This window comes from Bos grunniens, chromosome 1, assembly GCF_055505025.1.
Source record: "Bos grunniens cultivar Pamir isolate PY7600 chromosome 1, Bosgru_T2T1.0, whole genome shotgun sequence".
Lineage (NCBI taxonomy): Eukaryota > Metazoa > Chordata > Mammalia > Artiodactyla > Bovidae > Bos > Bos grunniens.
The window spans coordinates 122,582,268-122,596,288 of NC_141165.1; the positions used below are offsets into that span (position 1 = coordinate 122,582,268).

General features: G+C 38.0%; 1 long non-coding RNA gene across 2 annotated transcripts in view; it reads left to right on the forward strand.

Moving 5' to 3' along the window:
* The window catches only part of LOC147380189 (uncharacterized), a 144,430-nt gene that overhangs the window by 112,435 nt on the left and 17,974 nt on the right, over positions 1 to 14,021 (forward strand). The window lies entirely within an intron of this gene.

Sequence of the window (14,021 nt, forward strand, 5' to 3'; positions counted from 1 at the left end):
AAATAATAATAATAAATAAATAAATTATTTTTATAATCTTTAACATTAAACTGTGATTATTTTTAATAGTCTGCTGTCTGTTTTCAGTGTCCTTATAAAAATATTTGTGTGTATTTATTTTTAAGGTAAAATATATTTAAGATATTTTAGGGTGATTATGAAGCTTTGTAAAATTCCTAAAAACAAAATGAAAAATAATTCTACATTGTTTTATACATTTTTGCTGTTTTATGTTTGGTCCTTGAGACTGCATAGGAAGATATGCCAGTATAAAAAGCCCCATTTGTTATTAGATCTAAGATTTTATGCTAAGAATCAAGAAATTTTTTTTCCCATGGGAATGAAGTACTATGAAATCAACATGAAGTATGTTTTTAGATAAACAGTTTTGTTTATTTCTCTAAATAATTTATCAAATCTAAAAATATGGTTCATAACATTCTGGTCACTTTATATAAAAAGTGGAAAATATTATTTGTACAAATATCTTCTGCTATTATTTGAAGCTCCTAACAAAAGTCATGCTTGAAATTTTGGCAGCATTTGATATCCCAATACCTTTGCTGCAACAGCACCAGTACTTCTTAGGGATTTGAAAGGGATGTTAAAGGACTTGGGATTGATTTTTTTCCTAAAAGTTGTGACAAATGATGGTAAAGGCAAGAATTATAATTTGGCAATTTTCATTCATAAATTCATTCAGCCATGCTTTCAAAGCCTGCCAGGAATAGTAAGCTTACCAAATCAATAAATAAAATGGATGAGTGAATGTAACTTGAACTTCTAACAAGAACACTGGGGAGTGAAAAGGAAATGTATTATTTATTGAATTCTTCTCACATTAAAAAACAAAGAAAGAATTTAATGTGGACAAATACTAGACATTAGTTTGGATAAGAATCATTACATTCCTCAAATCCATGCCTGCTCTGACTCTGGACTGTGACTCATAGAACAAGTGTTGGTATGGTCTCCATTTATTCTAATTCAGAGTGCATCATATAAAAGAACAAATGTAGGATTAAGGCAATATGACCTACACTTGCATTTTTTTCCCTTTGAAAATATACTCTCTAATTCCTGAAAAAGACCAAGGCCAGTTACATTCTCAGTAACATTTTATGTTAGATTAATAAGTAGAATCTGGAAATATATTCTATGAAAAGCTGACAGTCTGAAAGGTAAAAAATAAATCTGTCGTTTTTGCTTCATTTTGATGAGAACACCTGTTTAAAGAATCTACATGGAAAACTCCAATGAACAGAAAAAAAAAAGGGTCTTTTCCCTGGAATTGTTTCAATATATTTTCAAGATATTCTTACATAATTTTAAGCATAGTGATTCAAAGTATCCCTTTAAAGTGATATTGGATTTGGATGGTAAACATATATCTTATGAATGAAACTAGTTTAACAAATATTCAGTTATACTGGAATAAATGGTAAATGATGATAGTGGTTAGGATACGATGCATGGTTACTACATAACTGAATTTTTATTCCTCAAACCAAAAACAATATGACCCTAGAAAATACAACTCTATGAGTTTAGTTTGTTAGGTAAATTTAGGATACTAAAAATCATTAATATGACAGTTTGAGAATTGCAAGATGATTCTTATTTTGAGTTATAAATGTCTAACCCTTCTCCTTTTCTAGAATAGCATTACAAAGATAAATTGTAGTAAGAATTTGAGTTTAATTTTCACATTTAACTCCATAATAAATGGAAAATAGACAATCTAGATTGCCTAATTATTAGGTGTCTTAGAGATTAGAGCTCCTTAACAAAAATTGTGACTATACAATCTCACAGTTACAAGTTAAAATTTTTTAATTTGTTAGTTTTTCAGATTAATTAATTCATGTACCCATCGTATAAATGTTTTTTATCCTTGCCTTTGATAATGTAGTTGATGTTTGCCAAAGATCTAGAAAAAGAGTTGCAAACTCTCATGCCCAGGGGAATTGGGCAAGTAGTGTCAATGACAGAAATGCGCTTATGTGGAATAAGTTTTCCTGAACTGCACACATCCACCAGAAAGGATAGCCTCTATTTAGCTCCAATATGATTACATAGGGCAGCTGTTTTAGATTTAACATTTTTAAATAAGAGACTAGAAATCTGAAAACTTATTTGTAATCTTCTGATTTGTTGAGTCTCAACATACAGTACAGTTGAAAAAATAATAATGTGCAAGTCAAACTAATTCTGTTTATAGGCCTAATATAGTTTATCTGCTTCAAGGTTCACTCACTAAACTCAGATTTATAAATATCATCTTGAACTTTGACTTGTATTCAGATTTTTGGCAATCAATAAACAGTTATCAAGTTTATCATTGGTCCTAAAGGCAACTATACAATTCTTGGTTGTCTGTTTTGATTCAGTGATAATCAATATTTGAAACAGTCCCTTGGATGATGACATCCATCAAATCATTTTTAAGATTGTCTGATGATAGCCATTTACTGGGGAAGAAATTTTACACTTTTTAATACAGATCAGACATGAGAAGGGAGATTTTCTGAGAAAAAGGGATACTAATACTTGGGGAAAATTATTCTATGCATACACAGTAGATCAATACATATTAAAACATATAATACAGAACAGAGATTTTCATGGTGATTACACCAGTGACTATCAAGCTTTATGTTTACAGGAATTATCTTGAATACTTATAAAATTTTTGATATGTGGCTTTCCCCACAAGATGCAGATCATTGTAGATTGGAAAGAGGGCGCAGGGCCCTGTCATTTAAACAGCACCCCCTGTGTTTTGAGGCTCATTTTGTAAGGTTGACATTTTGAACACTGTGAGTGAGTGAGGGAGTGAAAGTCCATCAGTCGTATCCAACTATTTGCGACCCCATAGACTATACAGTCCATGGAATTCTCCAGGCCAGAATACTGGAGTGGGCAGCCTTTTCCTTCTCCAGGGGATATTCCCAACCCAGGAATCAAACCCAAGTCTCCGGCATTGCAGGTGGATTCTTTACCAGCTGAGCCACAAGGGAAACCCTTGAACACTATGGTGGACTAAAAAAAAAAACAGTCAGTTGAGTCACCCAGTCGTGTCCAATCTTTGTGACCCCACAGACTGCAGCACGCCAGGCTTCCCTGTCCATCACCAATTCCTGGAGCCTTCTCAAACTCATGTCCATCATCTAGGTGATGACATCCTCTGCCGTCACCTTCTCTTCCTGCCTTAAGTCTTTCCCAGCATCAGGGTCTTTTCAAATGAGTCAGTTCTCTGCATCAGGTGACCAAAGTATTGGAGTTTCAGCTTCAACATCAATCCTTCCAATGAATATTCAGGATTGATTTCCTTTAGCATTGACTGGTTTGACCTCCTTGCAGTCCAAGGGACTCAAGAGTTGTCTCCAACACCACAGTTCAAAAGCATCAATTTTTTGGTGTTTAGCTTTCTCTGTACTCTAACTCTCACATCTATACATAACTACTGGAAAAACCATAGCTTTGACTAGATGGACCCTTCTTGGCAAAGTAATGTCTCTGCTTTTTAATATGCTATCTAGGTTGGTCATAGCTTTTCTTCCAAGGAGCAAGCATCTTTGATTTCATGGCTGTGATCACCACCTGCAGTGATTTCGGAGTCCAAGAAAACAAAGTCTGTGACTGTTCGTTCCCCTTGTTTCCTCATCTATTTGCCATGAAGTGATGGGACAGGATGGCATGATCTTAGTTTTCTTAATGTTGAGTTTTAAGCAAATTTTTTCACTTTCCTCTCTCACTTTCATCAAGAAGCTCTTTAGTTCTTCCTCACTTTCTGCCTTAAGGGTGGTATTGATATTTCTCCTGGCAATCTTGATTCTACCTTGGGCTTCATTCAGCCCAGCATTTCTTATGATATACTCTGCATATAAGTTAAATAAGCCAGATGACAAAATACAGCCTTGACATACTCCTTTCCTGATTTGGAACCAGTTTCTTATTCCATGTCCAGTTCTAACTGTTGTTTCTTGACCTGCATATAGATATCTCAGGAGGCAGGTAAGGTGGTTTGCTATTCCCATCTTTCTTAGAATTTTCCACAGTTTGTTGTGATCCACAAAGTCAAAGGCTTTGGCATAATCATTAAAGCAGTAGTAGATGTTCTTCTGGAATTCTCTTGCTTTTTCAATGATCCAATAGATGTTAGCAATTTGATCTCCAGTTCTTCTGCCTTTTCTAAATCCAGCTTGAACATCTGGAAGTTCATAGTTCATCTACTGTTGAAGCCTTGGTTGGAAAATTTTATTTGGTGAAACTAACACAATATTGTAAAGTTTAAAAATAAAATTAAATTAAAAAAATAAAAAGTATAAAAAAAAAAAAGAAAATTTTGAGCATTACTTTGCTAGCATGTGAGATGACTACAATTGTGCGATAGTTTGAACATGATTTGGCATTGCATTTGTTTGGGATTAGAATGAAAACTGCCCTTTTCCAGTCCTGTGGCCACTGCTGAGTTTTCCAAATTTGCTGGCATATTGAGTGCAGCACTGGATAGCATCATCTTTTAGATTTTGAAATAGTTAAACTGGAATTCAGTCACTTCCACTAGCTTTGTTCATAATGATGCTTTCTAAGGCCCACTTGACTTTGCATTCCAGGATGTCTGGCTCTAGGTGAGTGATCACACCACTGTTATTATCTGGGTTGTGAAGATCTTTGTAGTGTTGTTCTGTGTATTCTTGCCACCTCGTCTTAACATCTTATGCTTCTGTTAGATCAATACCATTCCTACCCTTTATTGTGCCCTTCTTTGCATGAAATGTTCCCTTGTTACCTCTAATTTTCTTGAAGAGATCGCTAGTATTTCCCATTTTATTGTTTTCCTCCATTTCTTTGTGCTGATCACCGAGGAAAGCTTTCTTATCTCTCCTTTTTTTTCTTTGGAACTCTGCATTTAAATGGGTATATCTTTCCTTTTCTCCTTTGCCTTTAGCTTCTCTTTAGCTTCTTCTTTATCTTTAATAGTTAACTTTTTAAACACTCTGGTGGACAGAAAAAAAATTGTAAAGGATAAAGCATTAATTTGTTATAAAGTTATCCACGTTTCAAATGAGGATAATGAAGATTCTACCCTTTTTATTTTCCTTCCAAAGGAATGATCATTGAATACTTAGTTATCCTTATTAGAGTGAGTGGTGTATAAAGTGGAAGATTAAGTGAACACTTATTTCACCTTTGTGAAGCAGGAGGCTGTAGTTATTGATGGCAAGTTGTAATAGTGATTAAAAAAAATAAAAGGAATAACAGTAATAAACATTGGAGACAGCAGCCTCAAACATAATTACTATGGTTATCTTGATTTTACAAATAGAGAATGAGAGGCACTTTCCAGATATCCTAGTGTGAGACAACTTTTCTAGTATCATATAACAGAGAGATCTCCTAAAATTGGAGAAGGAATGGGTATAATCCAGTCATTGCCGAAAGCACCAATCTCTAATGCCACTTTTAGCTGCATTTCAGTCACAAGGCAGTGAGTATACATTAGACGGTGTCCTCATTTAACAACTTTACCACATAGGATTGTTGTGAGTATGCTATCTTATATATTTTTATATATTAAACATAGTAAATATTGCTATGTTATACATTATACAGGAGAAGGCAACGGCAACCCACTCCGGTACTCTTGCCTGGAAAATCCCATGGGCGGAGGAGCCTGGTAGGCTGCAGTTTATGGGGTTGCTAAGAGTCAGACACGACTGAGTGACTTGACTTTCCCTTTTCACTTTCATGCATTGGAGAAGGAAATGGCAACCCACTCCAGTGTTCTTGCCTGGAGAATCCCAGGGACGGTGGAGCCTGGTGGGCTGCCATCTCTGGGGTTGCACAGAGTCGGACATGACTGAAGCGACTTAGCAGCAATAGCAGCAGCATACATTATACCAGTGTATGTGCTGGTTTCTGTTAGGTCCATACCATTTCTGTCCTTTATTGAGCCCATCTTTGCATGAAATGTTCCCTTGGTATCTCTAATTTTCTTGAAGAGATCCCTAGTCTTTCCCATTCTGTTGTTTTCATCTATTTCTTTGCATTGATCGCTGAGGAAGGCTTTCTTATCTCTTCTTGCTATTCTTTGGAACTCTGCATTCAGATGTTTATATCTTTCCTTTTCCCCTTTGCTTTTCACTTCTCTTCTTTTCACAGCTATTTGTAAGGCCTCCCCAGACAGCCATTTTGCTTTTTTGCATTTCTTTTCCATGGGAATGGTCTTGATCCCTGTCTCCTGTACAATGTCACGAACCTCATTCCATAGTTCATCAGGCACTCTATCAGATCTAGGCCCTTAAATTTATTTCTCACTTCCACTGTATAATCATCTCATTGGAAAAGACTCTGATGCTGGGAGGGATTGGGGGCAGGAGGAGAAGGGGACGACAGAGGATGAGATGGCTGGATGGCATCACTGACTCGATGGACATGAGTCTGAGTGAACTCCGGGAGTTGGTGATGGACAGGGAGGCCTGGCGTGCTGGGATTCATGGGGTCGCAAAGAGTCGGACACGACTGAGTGACTGATCTGATCTGATCTGATGTGCTGATTAGTCGCTCAGTCATGTACAGTTGTTTGCAATTCCATGGACTGTAGCTTGCCAGGATCCTCTGTTCATAGGGTTCTCCAGGCAAGAATACTGGAGTGGATTGCCACGCCCTCCTGAAGGCAATCTTCCTGACCCAGGGATTGACCCCAGGTCTCCTGTATTGCAGGCAGATTCTTTACTGTCTGAGCCACCAGGGAAGCCATTATACATATATGTCATGATAAAAATCATTAACACAGAAAAGTGGGAAGAATTTTCACAAAATTTTTATTGGAGTATGTTTGTTTTGTGTCAGTTTGTGCTACACAGTGAAGTGAATAAGTCATACATATACATATATCCACTCTTTTTTAGATTTCCTTCCCATTTAGGTTACCGCAGATGATTCAGTAAAGTTCCCTGTGCTAAACAGTAGTTTCTCATTTGTTATCTATTTTATACATAGTAGTGTGTATATATTGGAGAAGGCAATGGCACCCCACTCCAGCACTCTTTCCTGGAAAATCCCATGGACGGAGGAGCCTGGTGGGCTGTAGTCCATGGGGTCGAGAAGAGTCGGACACGACTGAGCGACTTCCCTTTCACTTTTCACTTTCATGCATTGCAGAAGGAAATGGCAACCCATTGCAGTGTTCTTGCCTGCAGAATCCCAGGGACGGGGGAGCCTGGTGGGCTGCCGTCTATGGGGTCGCACAGAGTCGGACGCGACTGAAGCGACTTAGCAGCAGCAGCAGCAGCAGTGTATATACGTTAATCTCATTCTCCCAATTCATCCCACTTCCTCTTCCCCCCTTGATAACTGTAACTTTGTTCTCTACATCTATGACTCTATTTCGATTCTGTCAGTAAGTTTATTTGAACCACTTTCTAGATTTCTCATGTAAGCCATGTTACATAATATTTGCTTCTCTTTTTCTGGCTCCACTCTGTAACAGTCTCTAGATTATCAGCATTTCTGCAAATGACACTATTTCATTCCTTTCTATGGCTGAGTAATATCCCATTGTGTGTATATATGTATATGCATTATATACATATTATGTTCTGAAATGTTAAAAGCAAAAAAGAGGGGAAGGGGAGAAAAGATGAAAAGAGCATGAAGAAATTGGATTTCAGATACTGGTGATTATTAAAATGATAGAAAGAATAAATATTCAATATCAAGGTCCAAGACACAGATATTCTGACTCAATAGGTATGTTATTAGGCCCAGAAATATGTACTTATAAGAAGAATTTTTTATATCTTTGCATCCATAAACAATTCTTCACAGAAAAGGACCATTGTTTTCTTCCTTCTCTATCACTAAAGAAGAAAGAAAATTAAGCCATTTATAAGATATTGGTTTTAGCCATTAGAAAGAAAAATCATCTGACAGGAAAGGATTATAAGTATTAAAATCAGATATTGAATACCTGTGGCTATGGGATATCCTTCTTTAGCAACCTGCGTACATTTTATCACTCAGCAACACTGAGTACATTTTATCCTTTTAGTTACAGATTATGACTTAAAGTGTCCAGATAATTTTTCAGGAAATAGCACTAATATTTATCAAGTATCCTGGCATGCACACATTAACTTTCCTCATATAAACCTGACTATAACCTTTAAGGAGGGTTCCATTTCATCACCATTTCATACATGGGGAAGTAAGGCTCAGAGCACTAAGGACATACCCAGGATATGTTGCTAGTCAACTAGTAAACCAACTGGCCAACTCAGAAGCCCCAGCTATGAACCTTGTCATTTTCTTCAATTATGCCTCCCTCCAAACATACTTGTTGTTGAAATATTCCATAACAAAAGTGTGTCACCACATCCAATTTCTTGCTATGATTCTGTGTCTAGACCTATAGATATAGGTGATTCACTGGCTCTAAAATCATCAGTAAGTTCCTTACCATTTATAGGATTAATTCAGAATTTCTTGGCAGAACACAGGAGGTCTTAGGCAACTTGTTCCCAATCTATTTCTTCAGCCTTGCCTGGACTCTCACCCAGCCACCTGTCATATATCTTTATTTTTCTTCCTAGAATAACAATATACTTCAGCACAGAGTTTTCTCTGCCTGGAATACCTTGAACAGTCTTATATGCCTAGTTCATTCTGAGTCATTTTTCTGAGGCCTGCTATGAACAGCCTCTTTCTGACACCCACAATAGCACTGATTTTCCCTCCTCTGCTATCTCACACTGTATTCTGTACATTGACCCATCCCCCAGCTGCCTTGTAATCTCACCATTTGTTACATGTCAGTATCCATGACTGAAATATAAGCAATCTTGAGACAGGTGCTGGTTTTATACCTCTTTGTATCCTCAGAATCAAGTTATTAATTGGGGCCCATAAATTTTACTTGGGTCAAGTGTGATCAGAAGTTTTTGCCTTCTTCAGTGATAAATTTCAGTTCTCCATGGATATATCCTAAAGTTGAGATTTGAACTTTAAAATTAAATATATAGTCATAATGATGAAATTATAGTTCATTTTTATATTTTTATTAGCAAACCAAGATATTCTCCTAATGAATAACTTTAAATATTTTTTTAAATCCACCTTAAAGGGACAAGTGATTATCTACCATTAGCTGAATATGACTTTGCCTAATATTTAGAATTGATAGAAGATATATTGACATAATTACTATGCAGGCATTTAAAAACCAAAAATAATCTTACAACAGGCAGCTATAATTTTCCCCCTAAATCATGTGTGGATCACAACAAACTGTGTTGATCACAACAAACTGTGTTGATCACAACAAACTGTGGAAAATTCTTAAAGGGTTGGGAATACTAGACCACCTGACCTGCCTCCTGAGAAATCTGTATGCAAGCCAAGAAGCAACAGTTAGAACTGAACATGGAACAACAGACTGGTTCCAAATCAGGAAAGGAGTATGTCAAGGCTGTATTTTGTCACCCTGCTTATTTAACTTATATGCAGAGTGCATCATGCAAAATGCCAGGCTGGATGAAGCACCAGCTGGAATCAAGATTGCCAGGAGAAATATCAATAACCTCTGATATGCAGATGAAACCACCCTTATGGCAGAAAGCAAAGGACTAAAGAGCCTCTTGATGAAAGTGAAAGAGGAGAGTGAAAAAGTTGGCTTAAAACTCAACATTCAGAAAACGAAGATCATTGTATTCGGTCTCATCACTTCATGGCAAACAGATGGGGAAACAATGGAAACAGTGACAGTTTATTTTCTTGGGCTCCAAAATCACTGCAGATTGTGACTGCAGCCATGAAATTAAAAGACACTTGCTCCTTGGAAGAAATGCTGTGACCAACCTAGACAGCATATTAAAAAGCAGAGACATTACTTTGCCAACAAAGGTCCATCTGGTCAAGGCTATGGTTTTTCCAGTTGTCATGCATGGATATGAGAGTTGGACTATAAAGAAAGCTTGAGCACCTAAGAATTGATGCTTTTGAACTGTGGTGTTGGAGAAGACTCTTGAGAGTCCCTTGGACTGCTAGGAGATCCAACCAGTCAATCCTAAAGGAAATCAACTCTGAATATTCATTGGAAGGACTGATGCTGAAGCTGAAACAAATACTTTGGCCACCTGATGTGAAGAATTGACTCATTTGAAAAGACCCTGATGCTGGGAATGATTGAAGGAGGGAGGAGAAGGGGATGGCAGAATACGAAATGGTTGGATGGCATCACCGACTCAATGGACATCAGTTTGAGTAAGCTCCAGGAGTTGGTGATGGACAGTAAAGCCTGGCATGTTGCAGTCCATGAGGTTGCAAAGAGTCAGACATGACTGAACGACTGATCTGATCTGAACTGAACTGAACTAAATCATGTTTAAGATATACCCTCCTAAATATCTATAATTTATACTATTCTGTTACTAGTGAGAGGGTAACAGGCAGGAAGGCCAGGGGTCTCCAAAGGAGGAAATAGCCTGCAAGTGTCAGACATTTTTATCTCTCTTAAGTGGCAGGAGGAAACGAACTAGTGATATTTTTTCCTTCACTATACACATTTAAAAGGAGGTTTCTCTTAAAATACTGTGTTGCCATAATGACACCTGGTTTAACCTGAAGTTAACTATTCTCAAACTTAGAGATAACCAATGCCTTTTTCTTATGGAAATGTTTGTCTTAAGCTATGCTAATACGCTGTGCATTTACCCCAAACTCTGTCTTCAAGTCGGTTCCACCTCTTGGCTCAGAATCTACTTGACAAACCAGTATGTTATACTCAGATATTGTTCCCCTAATCTATGTAAATGAAACTATTTGTATGGTGATCTGCCCTTCTTCAAGATTCAAGTTAATCATTTTATGACCCAGGATGAACAATTTGGTGCCAAGATTATCCCAAAATGCATTTTATGGATGAGGGGCCTGGTGCCATTCTGAGTTTTAAGACATTCTTTTCTTTTATTAACAGACTTTGGCACCCCACTCCAGTACTCTTGCCTGGAAAATCCCATGGACAGAGGACCCTGGTGGGCTGCAGTCCATGGGGTCGCTAAGAGTCAGACACTACTGAGCGACTTCACTTTCACTTTTCACTTTCATGCATTGGAGAAGGAAATGGCAACCCACTCCAGTGTTCTTGCCTGGAGAATCCCAGGGATGGGGCAGTCTGGTGGGCTGCCATCTATGGGGTCGCATAGAGTTGGACACGACTGACGCGACTTAGCAGCAGCAGCAGCAGTGACTATATAACATTCAGCTGAAGACTAGCAGGGGGTACTCTTTCTGCCCCCTTCTGATGCCTACGTTAGAAGCTTTCTCTGTCTCCTTTATACTTTAATAAAACTTTATTACACAAAAGCTCTGAGCGATCAAGCCTTATCTCTGGCCCTGGATTGCATTCTTCTCCTCCGGGGGCCGAGGATCCCCGCGTCTTTTTTTGTTCAACAACAACCTTTCACTAGCAAAGTATAGAAGATAGAATAAAGTGTCACAGCTGAAAGAGCTCACACGTTAATAGAATGAATTTCCTTTAGGGCTCTGTGTAATGAATACAAAGATACTCTTAATAAATTTGTATTTTTTTATAATCAAATGTGGAAGCCCATTTAAATGCATGCTCTGAACTATCTTATGTGTATCCTGTATGTGTGTTTATTTTTCTGGAGACATGCATGGAGACTAACTAAATTCTTCATAATCCCTTAATCTAAAGTATGAGGTTATGATGACTGAGGCTCATTTTTGGCTGCCCAGAGACTGTATTATTATTCTACTTCTATTGACGGCATGCCTGCATTCATGGGTAGGCACTTTGGAACTTTAATAAACTCTTAGTTCTAGGAACTACATTTTTTAAATTCTAAGCATTCCTGTAAGTAGATCAATCCTCTTTTACAAACATATTTAAAACTCTCCCCCCAATTCTCTACTCTATTTTCAAATTTTAACATAGTAAATCAAAATGATTTCACACCAATTAGACTTTTTTCCATCCTAGTTCACATGAATTTTAATTGTCTATGTAACAGTGGGAAATTGCTTACAGAGGGTTGTAATAAAGCCAGGCAGAATGGTGTGTTGAGGTACCGCATTATTTCTAATTTCCTATTCATTGTGTGTCAAGACAAAATCTTGATTAATGTCATTGAAACTGCCTTTACCAATGCCATTTACAGCTACAAGTTGGAAGTGATATAATTCTTGAAGATCCTGATAATGCCAAGAGCAGAGGTTGGGACTGACTAGCCTTGATGAATGTTACCCAAACAGTTGAATTATTAGACTTCAGCAGTGTGTTATTTTGTAAAATCTAAGCAAACAAAACAATTTTAGAAGACAGCTAAACACATTTTCAAGAAACCTGGGACCTTCCCATGCTCTTTCAAATAGCATTTCAAGTTAATTAACACATCTAGTCTAAAATCCACAAATACTGTATTGCTTTGTGTGCCAAATCATAAAAAAGCCTATGAATGCAGGTTAAACTTTATAATAGTAAGAAATAAATATTTAAATTGAAAAATAGAATAAGAAAACTCAAATGGCTATTTTCATTTGGTTTAAAAATGTAATCAGATCAGATCAGATCAGATCAGTCGCTCATTCATGTCCGACTCTTTGCGACCCCATGAATCGCAGCACGCCAGGCCTCCCTGTCCATCACCAACTCCCCGAATTCACTCAGACTCACGCCCATCGAGTCAGTGATGCCATCCAGCCATCTCATCCTCTGTCGTCCCCTTCTCCTCCTGCCCCCAATCCCTCCCAGCATCAGAGTCTTTTCCAATGAGTCAACTCTTCGCATGAGGTGGCCAAAGTACTGGAGTTTCAGCTTTAGCATCATTCCTTCCAAAGAAATCCCAGGGCTGATCTCCTTCAGAATGGACTTGTTTCAATAATAGGGTTTTTGGTACTTTACCAAATGTATTTAAACTAGTACCTTCTTTGCTCTTTCACCGAAGATGAGAAAATAAAAGGAATTCTTACATCTTCTTTGCATACATAAGATTATAATGATGTCACCCATGAGTTAAGGATTCCAGTGTCCTCTACTGTCTATCCATTTCACCTGAACTTGGCACCCCACTCCAGTACTCTTGCCTGGAAAATCCCATGGACAGAGGAGCCTGGTGGGCTGCAGTCCATGGGGTCACGAAGAGTCAGGCATGACTGAGCGACTTTCCTTTCACTTTTCACTTTTCACTTTCATGCATTGGATAAGGAAATGGCAACCCACTCCAGTGTTCTTGCCTGGAGAATCCCAGGGATGGGGGAGCCTGGTGGGCTGCCATCTATGGAGTCACACTGAGTCGGACACGACTGAAGTGACTTAGTAGCAGCAGCAACAGCCAGCACTGAGATACTGGTGTCTCTTTATTATTTCTGGTCCTATGCATATATCTTATCCCTGGATGAAAATTCCTCTGCAAGTTCAGAGTTAGACAGTGACTCACCATAAGGTGGAGTGTATATTGTTTTGCTTTCATTCTGCCATAGACACAAGGTGTCCCAAAGCTAAATTTTATGCTTCATTGTTTTCTACCCCTGAATTTTTTTTAAGATAACAATGTTCCTTTCAGTTCAGTTCAGTTCAGTCACTCAGTCGTGTCCGACTCTTTGCAACCCCGTGGACTGCAGCATGCCAGGCTTCCCTGTCCATCACCAACTCCTAGAGTCTATTCAAACTCAAGTCCATCGTGTTGATGATGCCATCCAACTATCTCATCCTCTGTCATCCCCTTCTCCTCCCACCTTCAATCTTTCCAAGCATCAGTGTCTTTTCCAATCAGTTGGTTCTTCTCATCAGGTGGTCAAAGTATTGTAGTTTCAGCTTCAGCATCAGTCCTTCCAATGAATATTCAGAACTGATTTCCTTAGGTTTGACTGGCTGGATCTCCTTGCAGTCCAAGGGACTCTCAAGAGTCTTCTTCAACACCAGAGTTCAAAAGCATCAATTTTTCAGTGCTTGGCTTTCTTTATAGTCCAACTCTCACATCCATACATGACTA